Source organism: Pollachius pollachius (assembly GCF_949987615.1).
Source record: "Pollachius pollachius genome assembly, chromosome: 10".
Taxonomy (NCBI): Eukaryota; Metazoa; Chordata; class Actinopteri; order Gadiformes; family Gadidae; genus Pollachius; species Pollachius pollachius.
Genome location: NC_136943.1, coordinates 1,930,297 through 1,946,878, shown reverse-complemented (window position 1 = coordinate 1,946,878; position 16,582 = coordinate 1,930,297). Strand labels below are relative to the sequence as shown.

Sequence of the window (16,582 nt, the reverse complement as noted above, 5' to 3'; positions counted from 1 at the left end):
TCAATGTGCAACACATACAGTGGGGCAAAAAAGTATTTAGTCAGCCACCAATTGTGCAAGTTCTCCCACTTAAAAAGATGAGAGAGGCCTGTAATTTTCATCATAGGTAAACCTCAGCTATGAGAGACAAAATGAAAAAAAAAATCCAGAAAATCACATTGTCTGATTTTTAAAGAATTTATTTGCAAATTATGGTGGAAAATAAGTATTTGGTCAATAACAAAAGGTCATCTCAATACTTTGTTACATGCCCTTTGTTGGCAATGACAGAGGTCAAATGTTTTCTGTAAGTCTTTACAAGGTTTTCACACACTGCTGCTGGTATTTTGGCCCATTCCTCCATGCAGATCTCCTCTAGAGCAGTGATGTTTTTGGGCCTTCGCTGGGCAACACGGACTTTCAACTCCCTCCAAAGATTTTCTATGGGGTTGAGATCTGGAGACTGGCTAGGCCACTCCAGGACCTTGAAATGCTTCTTACGAAGCCACTCCTTCGTTGCCCGGGCGGTGTGTTTGGGGTCATTGTCATGCTGAAAGACCCAGCCACGTTTCATCTTCAGTGCCCTTGCTGATGGAAGGAGGTTTTCACTCAAAATCTCACGATACATGGCCCCATTCATTCTTCCGTCACACGGATCAGACGTCCTGGTCCCTTGGCAGAAAAACAGGCCCAAAGCATGATGTTTCCACCCCCATGCTTCACTGTAGGTATGGTGTTCTTTGGATGCAACTCAGCATTCTTTCTCCTCCAAACACGACGAGTTGAGTTTTTACCAAAAAGTTATATTTTGGTTTCATCTGACCATATGACATTCTCCCAATCCTGTTCTGGATCATCCAAATGCTCTCTAGCAAACTTCAAACGGGCCCGGACATGCACTGGCTTTAGCAGGGGGACACGTCTGGCACTGCAGGATTTGTGTCCCTGGCGGCGTAGTATGTTAGTGATGGTAGCCTTTGTTACTTTGGTCCCAGCTCTCTGGAGGTCATTCACTAGGTCCCCCCGTGTGGTTCTGGGATTTTTCTTCACCGTTCTTGGGATCATTTTGACCCAACAGGGTGAGATCTTGCGTGGAGCCCCAGATCGAGGGAGATTATCAGTGGTCTTGTATGTATTCCATTTCCTAATAATTGCTCCCACAGTTGATTTCTTCACACCAAGCTGCTTACCTATTGCAGATTCAGACTTCCCAGCCTGGTGCAGGTCTACAATTGTGTTTCTGGTGTCCTTTGACAGCTCTTTGGTCTTGGCCATAGTGGAGTTTGGAGTGTGACTGTTTGAGGTTGTGGACAGGTGTCTTTTATACTGATAAGGAGTTCAAAAAGGTGCCATTAATACAGGTAAACAGCCTCTTAAAGAAGAAGAAGTTACAGGTCTGTGACAGCCAGAAATCTTGCTGGTTTGTAGGTGACCAAATACTTATTTTCCACCATAATTTGCAAATAAATTCTTAAAAAATGTCATTTTCTGGATTTTTTTTTTTCATTTTGTCTCTCATAGCTGAGGTTTACCTATGATGAAAATTACAGGCCTCTCTCGTCTTTTTAAGTGGGAGAACTTGCACAATTGGTGGCTGACTAAATACTTTTTTGCCCCACTGTAGGTCTCGTTTGGGTCAGCAAAAGCTAATACAAGCGCGTTGTTGAGGCACCCAATGATCTCACGGAAAGCCTTGGCACACTCATTAGTCCATCGCGAGCCAAGCCAGACTCTTTAAAGTACTGCTGTTGGTCTTTAACACTCACTTTCTTTCCTTTCCTCACTGGAGGATAACCTTTGATCAGGTCTGTCAATGGCTTAACTGTGGAGGAGGAGTGGGCTACAAATCTGCGATAATAGCCGCAGTAGCCGAGGAATGGTCTCAGGGACTTCAAGTCAGTAGGCTTCGGCCTCTTGGTGACAGCCTCCACCTTAGCTGGGTCTGTGGCAATCTCGTAAGCCGACACAATATGCCCCACATATTTTACTCTAGGCTGGCAGAACTGGCACTTATCCACTGAAAGCTTAAGACCCACTTCCTCAAGACGGTCTAACACCTTCATTAACCTCTCTTCATGATCCTCCAAAGTCGCACCGAAAACAATTCAATGATCTAGGTAAACAAGGACTTGTAAAACGTTCATGTCCCCTATGGCCTTCTCCATTAAATGTTGAAATGTCGCAGGAGCCCCCATTACTCCTTGCATTTACATTTACATTTAGGGCATTTAGCAGACGCTTTTATCCAATGCGACTTACAATAAGTGCATTTGTTACAATAAGTACATTTGTCATAAGAAGTGAAACAATATATCACTGTCGGTACAGTAAAGATGTTCATAGAACCAAGTGCAAGTATTACAATCGCTAGGCTAACCCATTCCCCGTGTAAAGCAACGATAGCAGCTACTGTAGATGCTACACAATTAAGTACCTTCAATAAGTGCAATGTGCAAGTGCCAGGACGTACAACATTCAATGGTGGCTGTGCATTGGTTTCTATGCAGAGTCGAGGTGAACTCTGAACAGGTGAGTTTTGAGTCTTTTGCGCAAGCTGGTGAGCAACTCTGCGATCCTGACATCGGTAGGGAGTTCGTTCCACCACTGAGGTCCCAAAACAGAGAAAAGTTGTGACTTCGCTGATCGACCTTTGATTGCTCTTAGAGATGGCGGTACCAGACGTCCAGCTGAGGTAGTTGAGCGGAGGGATCGAGCTGGGGTGTGTGGCTTTACTAATGCTTGGAGGAAAGGCAGGGGCAGTTCCATCGACTGCCTTGTATGCCAGTACCATCATCTTGAATCTGATGCGAGCTATTACAGGGAGCCAGAGGAGGTCTCGGAAGAGGGGGATTACATGTGAGAACTTTGGTAGGTTGAACACGAGGCGCGCTGCCACATTCTGGATGCGCTGCAAGGGTTTAATCGCAGAGGCAGGGAGTCCAGCCAGGAGTGAGTTGCAGTAGTCGAGGCGGGAGATGACCAGTGATTGGACTAGAAGCTGAGCTGCTTCCCTTGTGAGGAAGGGCCGGATCCTGCAGATGTTGTAAAGTGCAAATCTGCAGGATCGGGCCACCGCAGTGATGTTTGCTGTGCAGCATAACTGATTGTCCAACACTACACCAAGGTTTTTGGCAGTTGGAGAAGGAGATACAGTGGTGTTCTCAACAGTGACCAGTAAGTCCATGTGTGGGCAATCTTTCCCTGGTATTAGGAGGAGCTCAGTCTTGTTGAGGTTAAGCCTCAGGTGATGGGCAGTTGTCCAGGTGCTGACTTCTGCCAGACATTCAGATATGCGTGTTGCAATCAGGGCTTTGTCAGATGAGGGAAAGGAGAGAAATAGCTGAGTGTCGTCAGCATAGCAGTGATAGGAAAAGCCGTGGGATGTAATTACAGAGCCCAGAGATCTGGTGTAGAGGGAGAACAGAAGAGGCCCCAGTACAGAGCCTTGAGGGACACCTGTATCAAGCGTGCAAGGTTTGGACAAGGAGCCATTCCATGTTACCTGATAAGTGCGATCATCAGGTAGGATGTGAACCAGGAAAGGGCAGATTCAGCTATGCCAAGCTCGGCGAGAGTGGCGAGGAGGATCTGGTGGTTCACAGTGTCAAATGCTGCAGACAGGTCAAGGAGAATGAGAACCGATGAGAGGGACGAGGCTCTGGCCGCACGGAGGGACTCAGTCACCGCGAGGAGAGCCGTCTCAGTGGAGTGTGCTTTTTTGAAGCCTGACTGGTGAGGGTCAAGCAGGTTGTTAGATGAGAGACAGTTGGTTAGCGACGGCACGTTCCAATGTTTTAGAGAGGAATGAAAGAAGAGATACCGGTCTGTAATTCTGGATGTCAGTGGTATCAAGGGTTGGTTTTTTGAGGAGAGGCTTTATTCTGATGTTATAATTCTGTTGACCTCGTCTGAGGTGAGAGGGATGAAGTGGGTAAAGGCAGAGGTGGGGGTGGGGGGAGGGAGGATGGTGGCAGTGATAAAAGAGGAGCTAATGTCCTTTACTTTCTGGGTAAAGTAGGTAACAAAGTCATCAGCAGTGAGGCAGGAAGGAGGAGGAGGGGAGGGAGGGTGGGGAAGGGAAGAGAACAAGGAAAACAGTTTCCTGGGGTTTGAGGCGGAGGAGTTAATTTTGGTCCGGTAGAAGGCAGATTTGGCTGTTGACACAGTGGAGGTGAAATCAGAGAGAAGAAAGAGATAGTGAGATAGATCATTAGGACAGTCTGATCTCTTCCATTTCCTCTCAGCTGCCCGCAACTCTGCTCTATGGGTCCGCAGAGATTCAGACAGCCAAGGAGGGGGGGGTGAAGATTGCGCCGGTCTGGAGTGGAAGGGACAGAGGGAGTCCAAAGAGGAGGAGAGGGAGGATAGCAGAGTGTCAGAGGATTCCTCTGTGGATAGTTGAGAGAATTGTTCAATAGAAGGTAGTGAAGACAGAACAGTTGAGGCAAACGTAGAGGGAGAGAGAGTTTTGAGGTTGCGGCGGGTGGTGACAATGTGGGGACTAGAGAGGAGGGGGGAGAGGACTTTAAGGGGAGAGAAAAAGCAACAAAGTGATGGTCAGACACGGGGAGTGGGGTAACAGAGAGAGCAGAGGTGCCACAGGACCTTGTGAATATCAGGTCAAGCTGGTTCCCTGCTCTGTGTGTGGGAGGAGAAGGGGATAGTGTTAAGTCAAAGGTGGCAAAAAAGTTGGTTAATTCAGGTGAGTGCAACTTCTCTGGCAGGATGTTAAAGTCGCCAAGTATAACGAGTGGTGTGCCATTTTCAGGAAAGCAGCTGAGAAGGTCATCCATTTCGTCATAGAAGTCACGAAGGGGACCAGGGGGACGGTAGATTACCACAATGAAGAGCTTGATAGGAAGGGTGACAGTGACAGCGTGGAGTTCAAATGCAGATCTGGCCAAGTGTTCTAGTGGAAGGACCTGATAGGACCACATCGGAGAGATGAGGAGTCCGGTCCCTCCTCCTCGCCCCGAAGGTCTAGGGGTGTGTGAGAATGAGTAAACAGTGGAAAGGGCAGCAGGAGTGGCAGAGTTCTCTGGAGTGATCCAGGTCTCTGTCAGGGCCAGGAAATGGAGGGTATTGAGGGACGCGTAGGCCGAAATAGAGTCTGCCTTTTTGACCGCTGACTGGCAATTCCAGAGTCCTCCCATCACTTCAAGGTCAGTGGTGGCGAGGGTAGGTAAATGGCATAGATTGGATGGGTTTACGACGCCTAGCAGAGGATCTACTGTGGCGTCGTCTATGAGTAGAGATTCTAACGATAATTGAAGTACGACACATAACTACAGTACAGTGGCCTCTAAGGTCTTCCTCGAGGGACTCCCACAGAGAGACTCCCTTAGTCTTTGTTTCCCGGGTCTTCGTTTACTGGGTCCTGACGCTAAAGCTGACGCTACTAACACCTTTAAATGCACATGGTAGCTCAGGCAGCCTTAGCTCCGCCCAGTCGCCCAATCCTTGCGGCATTCTCTCGAACTGGTAGAAGCCGAGAGGACAGATAAACACAGTTTTCTTCTTGTCTTCCTCGGCCATGGCTATTTGATAGTAGCCGCTACAAAGTTCTAGTACTGAGAACCATCGGCTTCCAGTTAGGCAGTCTAGTGTACCATCGATGCGTGGGGTAATGTATTGATCAGGAATAGTCTTAGTATTCAGAGTCCGGTAATCGATGCACATACGCACAGTACCATTTTTCTTTCTCGCGATCACTATAGGTGATGCGTACGGACTCCGTGACTCCTTGATCCCTCCTATAGCTAGCAAGTCTCTAAGGTTCTTACGCACATCCTCTATGTCCGCAGGCGTCAAATGTCTGGACCTCTCCCGAAAAGGTCGGGGATCAGACAGACGAATGCGATGCTCCACTCCTTTGGCCAAGCCAACTTCCCGTTCATGGAGTGAAAACACTTTGCGCCGCCGGCAATGCAAACACTGGGAAAGTCTTTCTCTCCATTCCCTAGGAATAGGAGAATCACCAAAATCAATCTGACTGGGGTCTATCTCTCCTGATATCTTAGCAGTCACTGGCAAACTCGCCAAGTCAGCCACCTGCACTTTATCTAGTGGTGTGCCTGGAGGTATCCTCAGCTCTTTCTTTGACTCATTCTGCAGTAGCAGAGAGAAACATTTAGGATTAATAGCCTTAGCTGGGGCTACCACAGGCTGCAACATCACACCTTGAGGCAATGGCGCGGAATCACTCGCCTCCACCACAACCATGCCTTCAGGCTCTGACTGGAATAAGTCCACTTCACACGGCACACAACAGCTCTCTAGAGGGGGTATGGTTAGCTGACCAGGGCCCATTCATCTGATCAAACCGCCAGTTTCATCTGGGTCCCCTTCGCTAACACTCTGTGAAACCATACCTTTCTTAAGCCGTCCTTTCTTAAGATCGTTCATACCCACGTTGCAGGCCTGTGTCGTCGCTTGGGTACGTGGAGGCCAAAAACAGAACGGCCGCCTCACTCACAGGAGCTTACAAACAAAAATGTTACCTCACTTGAAGAGTTGTGTTTGTGTGTGTGTGCGCGTGGAAGTGAGCGAAAAGTCACGCTCCTTGTGTCGCCTGGTCCTCGCTGGTATCTTCTCTTCACCTCCGTCTTCGTCTTATCCAAACGACCGGGAAGATCCTCATTTCAGTGATAGTTATCTGTCCGACAACAGTATAACTCTCCTATATCCTAGACAGAGTATTCGGTATAATGGATAGCGAGCTCGGACTAGCCGTCTACACTCTTCCTTCACACCCCTTTTCCTTGACGCCAACTTCCCAGCTTCCGACCTTTGAACTCTCTGGGTCAAAGGTCATATCAACCAAAACGTACATACTCAAATTAAAATAAAATACAGGCCATTGTAAAATAAAGAATTCTGCATAATGCATTCAAAAACATTTAAAAAATGTATTAACACCTTTTAACTTAAAGAAAATTAAAGGAAAATATAGCACAGGGTCGCACAGTGTAATGTCACGTTCTCCTAACTATGAACCTGAAACCTGAGCAGTAAGCCGTGCACTCACTAGGTCAGCTGGAGTGGGGAGTGAGGTCAAGTACACAGAAGAGAAACTGTGCTCAGCAATAATGACTTTTATCATGACATAGTGTGAGTGTAATATAACATTTTATATAACACTTCTAAATTAAAGAATGATTGAGGTTTCTCTGGTGAATGTAGTTATTATAAATATAAAGTGGAGCTCAGTGCCGCACACAGAGGCTGAGCTGGAAAGACGAAGTAGCAAAACAGAGCGCTCTTCTCTTTAATGAGGAAAATGAATTCACAGAGCATTGTTATGCACTTTACTCTCTAGTGTTATGCACTTTACTCTCTAAGGTTATGCACTTTACTCTCTAAGGTTATGCACTTTACTCTCTAAGGTTATGCACTTTACTCTCTAGTGTTATGCACTTTACTCTCTAAGGTTATGCACTTTACTCTCTAGTGTTATGCACTTTACTCTCTAAGGTTATGCACTTTACTCTCTAGTGTTATGCACTTTACTCTCTAGTGTTATGCACTTTACTCTCTAGTGTTATGCACTTTACTCTCTAGTGTTATGCACTTTACTCTCTAGTGTTATGCACTTTACTCTCTAAGGTTATGCACTTTACTCTCTAGTGTTATGCACTTTACTCTCTAGTGTTATGCACTTTACTCTCTAGTGTTATGCACTTTACTCTCTAGTGCAGAGGTCTTCAACGTTTTCCAGGCCAAGGACCCCCAAACTGATGGAGAGATGGAGCGGGGACCCCCTACTTATTGTATAAAATTGTGTTTTATATTAAACTGGTCCTATAGTGCCATGTATAAATGTACCTTGTTATTTTGCATTCAATACTAACATGTTTAAATAATACACAGGTTCATATATTCATGTTTTTATTTTAAACATGCGCAAGGTACAGTGAGTAGGGTGGCCATGCCACTGCCATTCATAAACATAACATAATAAACTGATACCTGCCAAGATCAACAATGTCTGTCAATTGCATGTAATCATGCATAAAAGCTATTCAAACTGATATTTTTAAAACATAAACGTGGAAACGAAAATTAGTGATGTGTGCTAGTGTCTTTCTTAGCACTCCGCGAGTAGTCCGGTAACTTATCAACCCCAGCGTGTCCGGTTGCTAAGCGACTTCAACGTCTTTGGCAGACTATTTCTCTGCTGATCGCTTATTTTCCCGATAATGACCGGTACATTATCCCTAACATAACAGCACTCTCTCTCTCCCAACGGTCTTCGCTGCGCACTCTCATCCAAATACATATTGTTTGCTGTGGAGGAGGCGGTAGATATAAAGACCTGACGAGAAACTGACGTCGCTGTGCTGTCCTTCTTTATTGAAGGAGCAGGCAGGGCTTTCATTGACATCAAATAAATAAAAATGTTGCAGCCAGTCCAGAGACCGTACGTGCGTATGATCGTACGCTTACCACTTTTGTAAATGCCATATATATAGTACATTCGGATCGCATGATAGGAATAGATCTATTCCGATTAGAAATTGGATCAAGTGTCCATGTAAACAAGGCTAGTGAGTTGGCTTCATGTTAATGTGTATTTAAAGACATTTCAATTTGTGGAAAAAATTGTGGGGGGAATTAAAAAAAAAAAAGTCTAATCAATCGAAACTTTCGCAACACCCCCTGCAGTACCTCCACGGACCCCCTAGGGGTCACGGACCCCCTGTTGAAGACCTCTGCTCTAGTGTTATGCACTAAATTTTAAGTCGCGACCCAAAGTTTGGGAAAGTCTGATCTAGTAGCAATCTAGAGAATCTGAGAAAAGGAGTGCCAAAGCTGATTTGTGTTTGTGGTATGTGGCACTCCCTTTATTACGACAAAACCAAAAGCAACGCCTGGGCTCTTCACATATATTTGATTCCTCTTCAGAAACAAGCACATCTGGTACGTTACACTGACAAGCCTAGAGGTAAGATAAACAAAACTGTTTTAAACAAATACGACTGCAATTTAACTTCAGACATGTTGTTCGTGTTTTCGGAATTGTTTTTCAGAATTATGACTTTAAAATCAGAATTCTGAGATTAATGTCAGAATTCAGACTATTAAATCAGAATTCTGAGATTATAGTCAGATCTCCAAAAAAAGAATCACATATGACCCTAATCCTCTTCCGTATAGCGCAGTAGTGATGACAAATATAAAATAAGAATAGCCTAAAACGTGATTTACTATTTGCAGTATTAATGTGAGTGCTTATTATGATAATCTCATTTTAATATTCAACCCTTTGTCATTTTTGTTTTTATTGCTAATTTCCTTTTTGAAAGGAAAATGAGCAATGAGTTGTCAACTACGGTGAGTCTCTGTCCGAACTGTTCAACTACACTTGTATTGCTCTGCCTAATAATTTTCTTTTTCAAGGAGACTAAATCATATCTCCTATGTTTAATTAGAATCAAAGGGACCCACTGCCTGGGGACCTGATAGAAATCTTTCGTGGTAATTACAAGCATTGGGTGGTATACGTTGGAGACGGCTTTGTTGTTCATGTGACAACACCAGACGGTAAGTAGGCCCACCAACGCAAGGCATTTCTTATTTTTTTTCATTTTTTGTTGAAGGCAACACATCATAAGATGTGAATATGGGTCTAAAAGTGATTAAAAAGAACAAAAAACATAATCCCGCTCTTTAATGTGTCCCAAACATACAAGACATGTAGTGGATATGCACACATTTTTCATTTGTCTTCAAATAACCTAGGAGGAAGCGTAATGGGCAGCGGGTCAGGCCGGAACAATAAGAAAGCCGTTATAAAGAAAGAAAGACTGAAAGATGCTGTTCAAGGTAGGGAGTGGAAAATCAACAATTTACTGGACAAAAAGCACCCATCCCGGAAGGCCGACGACATCGTGAAGCTTGCCCAAAGCCTGGTGGGCACCGAGGCTGACTGCCATCTCCTGGAGAATAACTGCGAACACTTCGCTACAATGCTGCATTACGGCAAGAGTGAATCCCAACAGGTGAGCCTTTACTACGAACCTTGCTTAACATACCCAGGCCTTCTTCGGAAAACCTGGATCGACAGAGAAGCAACTCACAATCAGAGTTAAAATGTACCACAACGCTCACTTGTGATTCGATTAGTCAATCCAGGTTTTCCGCTTTAGGTTCAATGCGCGTTCACGTGAAAGGGGCGTTAATCATGTCATTTTACTCACCTTTACAAAATGGATAGAGCAAGAGCAGTCTATTTCACGTAGTAGTGGATTACTATAAGACACAGGGCTGTATTCACAAAGCTTTTTATCTTACCGCTAGGAGTGCTCCTAACTCGTGCTTAAAGTTTTTACGTAGGAGCTTTTTCTTAAAAGTAATTCACAAAGCCGCTGAGACCTACTCATACTAAGGATAAATCACTCACTGTATGTTCACACCAAAAGCGACGGGGCTGCGCGACTCCATACAAAGTCAACGTAGAGACGTGTATCAGGCGACTTTTGTCGCTAGAAAAACCTACGGCAAGATTTGAAATGTGGCGCGGCATGAACGCCCTGGTACGGATGAGCGCCTTCAAGAGGATTTAGTACTGCGACACGTCGCTCGAGTTGAAATATTTTAACTTTTCCGCAGCTGTCGTGTGATGATAGCAATCAGCGTTCACTCCCAGAGTGACGTAACATAAGTCTTGTGCGTTTCAGCCGACCGTCCAGACGGATCCAGCGGATCCGGTGCCCGAAACCGCACTTTTCTGAAACCATGTCCCAGGGTGGTTTCAAATATATCCGGACCTATGCGGTTTCGTGTTAGGATCCGGGTGGACGCCTGAAATGCAAACGGTGACGTCATTGCCCCCCCCACCAAGTATTCCATATGACATAAGAATTGGGACTTTGTAAGCTACACCTAAATGCGCATCACTTGGGAGCCGAACCCTGCACGCAGAAATTCAAGACTGACGCGCTACCTCAACTCTACTAGCCTGGTCCTACCAGACTCTCATACTTCATTTCATTTGCACAGAGAGTCTGGACCCACTCAATTGAGTAACGTTAACTCACCTGAAGGCGGGCGTCTGTTGAAGTTTAGAACTATTGGATCTGCCCAATGCCACTCCGGATCTGCCATAATCAATCGCTAACGTTGCGCGCAGGCTGTAAACAAACCAAACACCGTGCGTGAAGATGTCCGTCAACGAGAGCTGACTTTAACGTCATTGTTCTCAGCCACTCCCTCTGTTCGCTGATTGGACGCAGAAAATTTAGACCCACTAACATTCCACAGACCCAGACCTAGTACTGAAGGGAAATTCAAATTGAGCGGAAGTACTAAGGCGGGCGGAGCCAGGCTACCACTCTACCACTCTCTCACAGAGACACAATGCGCAACAGTAAGCATTGTCTACATAAGGTCAAACAAGGACGATGAAATAGCAAATACCCACTGATGAGGAGCTGTAGCTCTCATAAAGAATATTCTCAGGCAATGCCAAGGGATCGGATCTGTCCCGAAAGACCCTCTGTCTCCGGAGAGACCCCTGAACGATACGGGCGTCGAGGTTCACGGAAACACCCACAAATGGTGATGACATTGTCAAAGGAGGGGCTAGGAAGCTGCGCACGCCGATCTAACTCGATAGATTTATGGTGTGATCCAGATGCCTCAGACACCACCTGTCCGAGTTGCAACTGGGGAAATCTCCCAGCTTTCTTGCGGCATTTCACAGAGGCACGCCCTTGGAACGCTATAAGTGCTACGAAACAGCAAATTACGTCACAAGTGGTTGGTGGTGTTGGGTGGTGTCTGAGGCATCTGGAACACACCATTAGCTAAAAACCTGCACCAGACCAGGTTTGGTTGACAGCATAATGGTGTGTTCCATATGCCTCGGACACCAGGCTTCTGAGTTGCACTTGTAACACATTTCCTGTCTCATAGCACTGATAGCATTCCCGTTCGTCTTTGTGATTGTGTTATGTCATTGGCTAGCCATTGTTATTGTTAGCTACATTAGCATCTTTAGCAAACCAGCTTGAAAACGAACAACACAACTTTACATTGTATTGCACGCACAGCAAAACCGTAAAATGCATAAATTGGTGACCAGAATAAAGTAGCAATGTAATCAAGCGTGTAAGAGCATTTAAAATTGACTTTAAATTACCAACGTGGTACAAATACAAAGGAAATAAAAGCTGCAAGCAGCATTTTACGGGTGCCAAGCCTAAAGCCGACGAGAAAGACCCTGACAGATCATTGAGACCCTAACAGACCATTACAACCCTGACAGACCATGAAGACCCTGACGAAGACCATTAAGACCTTTTTTGTTTGCATATGGTTGACAAAGCTGGAATAGCCTCAGCTTGGATCTGGTGATGGGCGAACAAACTTGCATGAGCATACGTCAAAAGGCTGAGGAGTTATGAGCGTTTCAAGTGATTGCTTTAACGCCCTCTTTCGTCGTATTTTGATGGACTTTAGCCTGGTTAACCTTGACTTATGCTTCTTTAAGTACACCAAGTTTGATGGTGATTGACTCAAGTTAACCCTGCCTTTTGGCATCTGACATCGATTGAGCTAATTTGGACGTCCAGCAGACCATTTTGTTACAGGTTCTTGGTTCCTAGGAACATTTGCTCAAGATGTGGAGGGACAAATGTCTGCAGGATGTCATGACAATGGGTGAAATGGGTCAGGAAATATTGCTGTCCAAAGTTTGCATTTTCAGTTAATTGTTATAGTGCCCCCGATTGACCGATCTGGATACAATTTGGAGAGGTTCATCTTGACCCATTTGGCTTTGACCATACCACGTTTGATGATGATTGGGTTAAGTTTTGGCGTTAGGTTAAATTTGGACGATTTTGAGCCTCTGGCGGCAATGTTGTTTTGTCAATCGACTTCATCTTACTTGAGCAGTTAGAAATTTGGTCCCCAACAGCTACTAAGTTGGTCCCCCTCAAATCAAACATTCCGTCGAGGAACTGTGGTCATTTTAGTCAGAGGCCACGCCTATTTTGATGCCACGCCTTAATCGAAAATATGTGGAATTCATCTTGTTGAACTTTTGTAATGGACTCAAGATGATAAGAGTGGCTCCTGGGTACTTTAATCTTTATTGTACAGACTTTCCTTTATTTCAGATTGAAGACATTGGTCCATAGATGATATTTGCTAAAGGACTTCTGTCTAAGTCAAAAAACTAGGATCCTTAGGAAATGTAGTGTTTTTAACAAAATTCAAGATGGTTGTAAGTCCAAGGAAATCATAGGTTGTTGACGCAGATTTGTTCAACATAAGGATATGTATTTGTGAAGAAATTTTCATGACTGTAAGTCAAAGGGGTCACGAGATATGCTTGTTCAAAGTTTGCATTTTTGGACTCTTGCTATAGTGCCACCTTTGGGCCAGTCAGTGTTATATTTGGTCTCTGTTAATCTTGATTCATCCTCTACAGCTGTAGAAAGTTTCATAAAAAGCATGCTAACGGTTAAGGCAGTGTAAGTCAAACGTGGCGGAATAATAATAATAACACTAACGATTACAATAGGTTGCCTCGCACTTTGTGCTTGGCACCCTGATAATAATAAAAAACACTAATAATTACAATAAGTTGCCTTCCCACTTTGTAAATCTCTTTACGGGCGCAACCATTTTTGTTGTCGAGTCACCTCACTGAACTCGGTATACTCTCAGAAATCCGAGAGGGACCGACCAAAATGGGGCGTGCCTCCGTGAAAGGCCACAAGAAAGCTGGGAGATTTCCACACGGAAGGCTGGTGTCTGAGGCATCTGGAACACACCATAAGTCACCATGGTGACACAGCGACGCTAAAAGAGAGCGACTTTGGTGTCCAAGCGAACCCAGGCTTTGAGCGCAACATACGTCGCTAACCCACTAATCAAGGTTCGTAGTAAAGGGCACTGGTGTCTAATGTGTGTACTGTTGTGACATTAAAACAACACAATTTATGACAGAGACTGTCATGCATTGTATCTATGGATACAGAGATTCATGTGAATCCTGTACACTTCATGACACATTAAGCTATAGCTCTTAACCTGCCAAATAACTGCAATTTATCTGTATCAGATTTTGATCAGGATCAATCCATAGCACTATACTGTTTAACCTCCTCCTTCCCTTTTCATCTGTAATAAGTGGTTCTAGGTTTGGGTTCCTTTGGCGTAGTGTTGTGCAGGTGTGTGATGGTAGTCTTTGGTTAACCACTGAAGTCCCTGTGCTCTCCTTCTGCCCGGACCTCCCACCACAGGTGCGTGAGACATTCAAGATTCTGGAGGAAGCATGCAGGAACACAGCGGTGGTGGGCCTGGGCGTGGGCCTGGGCCTCTGGCTGGGCCAGAGCCTGTTACTCTTGGTTCAGGCCATCTTTGGAGGTTGGTTGTCATGGCAGCGGGCGTGGCCACAGTGGTGGCCCTGGGTCTCGTGGCTCTGGCCGGGGCCATCTTTGGAGGCGGGCGCAAAGAAAAGGAGGACACGCAGTGATTGACATCAGTTGATCTGGAGGGGCTTGATTATACCAGCAGAACATGATTGTCACATTGATTTGACCTCAAACATGCAGAAGCTGGCAAGTCATCCATTGCCTTTTGAATTCAGTGGGTGGATTGTAAAAAAAAAATTTGAAACTTTTAATAATTAAGGAATTGTGCTTTCTGGCATTAAGGTGCAATCATTTTCCAAATTGGAGCTTTTACACTACAAGCAGAACTGGGGAGAGTGGTACCTTGTTAACTCAATGTTTCTCCACACTTATTAGATTCATATAGCATATAGATGATAATTACATATTAGTATATGCTACACATGAACCTCATAAGATGGCTCAATTTGATTGGTTCGCTATCTCAGGATATTGGGCAATATCCCATGATTGCGATCTTAAACTCGGGATATTGGCTTGACCGTCGTCTCGTCACGCTAATAAAAACAAATAAACTGCTAATAAAAACAAATAAATCCCGGCAAAAAGTGTTATCTTCTTTGTTTTTGGAGTGTTCACGTGTAGTATACACTAAAACAATTATTCACCTCAGGCTCCTTTAATAGTGGAGAAGAGCCCACCATTATAGGAAATGGGCTATTCCCCACTATTCACGAATAATTGTTAATTATCATTAAATGTAAGAGTATATTTCTCCCATACAATCTATTTTAAGGGAGGCTGGCCAATGTTTTTCTTACTGGAGACTTCCCCATGAAACAACCATAATATGATATGTTACTCCTGCACACAAGTATTGGCAACAAGTTCCCTATGAAAACAAACGTATCATCTTGTTTGAAGAACTTTTCTCTGAGAGTTACCAATAATATGTCCACTGCACTCGGCATTAAAACTTATTGAAGGGAAATAATCAAACCTACTTGGATTGAGAAAAGGTTTGATTGAGATGTATTCGTAATTAACTTAGTTTTTGTTGGGAAGGAACTGAAACTGTCCGGACTGTCTATACAGTATCAATATTGATATATATATATATATATAATATATCATCAATTGAATAACAACAATGAACACAAGATTATTTTATAATAAATGCACATGCTTAACTCAGTTATGAGTTAGTTAGTTAATTAGTTAATTAGCATTATGCTGTTATTTTGGACAACAGCATGTATCATGTACACACCATAATATGTGGCACAAAGATTTAGCTTATTTGGGTGCCTGATTTCCTAATTTCCTTCTAGAAAGTTGTATAAGTACCCGGTATATTTATCATCATACTTCTGTTTGTGTGTGTGTGTTTTTGTTTGTGTGTGTGTGTGTGCGCGCACGTGTGTGTACTGCCTTGCAGGTAGGAGTTACAGATGCTACTTTGACATCCACAGTTGTGGCGATTGGTGCCGCGGTCGTGGGGATGATTGTTGTTCTCAAAAAACACTAACTATACACAATGTAAACCAAATGATTGATGAAAAACGTTTTGTACACTTTTGTACTGCACTTTGTCCTTCGTAAAATACTAATTAAAGACGCCATGCACTCAGACTTGGTTTTCTATTTTTCTCACATTGCAAGTAATCATGCAATGTGAATTTTTCTTTGATTTAATACTTAGTCTATGCCCTTTGTAAGTTTGTATTTGAGCTCTCTGTCCTTCTCGTGTTTTATTATTATGCGTTGGTTTACACATTTTTTGCCCATTTGATGTATGGTTCTGCAATATCAATAGTAAAAGTAATAGTCATAGTAATAATAATAACAGTTCAATCATAGCCTATAAAATATCCAATAGAATGACGTTGAAGGAAAGAGGTATTTCAGGTAAGAACGATGTAAGGTAACTCAACCAGACGTATTTCACTCAGTTAGACAGAATTGAAACTTCTCCAACGGCTTCAAGTCCTACCAGTTAGGTGGAGTCTAGACTGGAGACAAACACTTGTACTGTTTGTCACAGTTACGCAAGAACAAGTCATGCACAGTCTTCCGGAAGTCGTTGGTGGAGACGAGGTCGGCGCTGTAGCCCCAGGTGTCCAGCAGCATGGGGGCTGTCACAGCCAGGACAGACAGACCTCCGAGGGCCAGGACAGACAGACCTTTGAGGGCCAGGACAGACAGACCACTGAGGGCCAGGAAGGACAGACCTCCGA

General features: G+C 44.3%; 1 long non-coding RNA gene across 1 annotated transcript; it reads left to right on the top strand.

The window, feature by feature from the left end:
* The first annotated feature begins 9,986 nt into the window (after positions 1–9,986).
* On the top strand, positions 9,987–15,799 carry LOC307081478. The gene is made up of 3 exons (XR_013812153.1): positions 9,987–13,867; positions 14,235–14,358; positions 15,784–15,799. It is a non-coding gene; the product is annotated as an uncharacterized lncRNA (long non-coding RNA).
* Positions 15,800–16,582: the final 783 nt, after the last annotated feature.